Consider the following 691-nt stretch of genomic DNA (forward strand, 5'->3'; position numbering starts at 1 on the left):
AATTAAAATGGTAAAAGTTATTGTACTTTAAGTAAAAATAAAAGAGCCAAAATATCAATCCCAGTTTTGGATTACTTAAATTAACAAAAAAAATGCATATAGCAGAGGATAGTTTCAATCTGCCTACCTCTGGGTTATGGGCCCAGCATGCTTCCATTGCAGTACTCTGCTGCACATGTGAGTGCAAGAGATCCTGAAGCACTCACTCATCATGGGAAAGTACCAATGTGTTTCTTCGTTGGTTGATTTAAGAAACATCTTACAAAAACTCTCCAGATTATTGACTTTTTAAAGTTTTTCTAGGAAACGTTCTAGATGAATGCTTATTAGCCTTTGTCAGTATGCACTTTCGTAAAGTGTCTCTGTGGCGCAATCGGTTAGTGTGTTTGGCTATTAACCAAAAGGTTGGTGGTTCAATCCCACCCAGGGATGTAATAGACCTTGTTATCAGATTTTGGTGATCTTTAAGTAGACAAGTCAAAATTTCAAACCCCCTCTTATGGTGTAGGGTACCTGGCCTTCTCTGATGTAATCAGAGTTAGATTTGATTAAGTGATTTTATAAAAAAACAGATAGGAAGCACAATTTAGCAGTGGGTTGCAGAGAAAAAGAAAAATGCTGGCTGAAAAATCAAATTGAGTGATTAAACAGCTCTTCATTTTCTGGCTTTATTTTTATGCTAACAAATTTG

General features: G+C 35.9%; 1 non-coding gene across 1 annotated transcript; it reads left to right on the top strand.

Annotated features, from left to right (window-relative positions):
- Positions 1 to 358: 358 nt before the first annotated feature.
- TRNAN-AUU (transfer RNA asparagine (anticodon AUU)) lies at positions 359 to 432 on the top strand. The gene has a single exon. It is a non-coding gene; the product is annotated as a tRNA-Asn (tRNA).
- Positions 433 to 691: the final 259 nt, after the last annotated feature.

This window comes from Pseudophryne corroboree, chromosome 5 (genome assembly GCF_028390025.1).
Source record: "Pseudophryne corroboree isolate aPseCor3 chromosome 5, aPseCor3.hap2, whole genome shotgun sequence".
Classification (NCBI taxonomy): Eukaryota; Metazoa; Chordata; class Amphibia; order Anura; family Myobatrachidae; genus Pseudophryne; species Pseudophryne corroboree.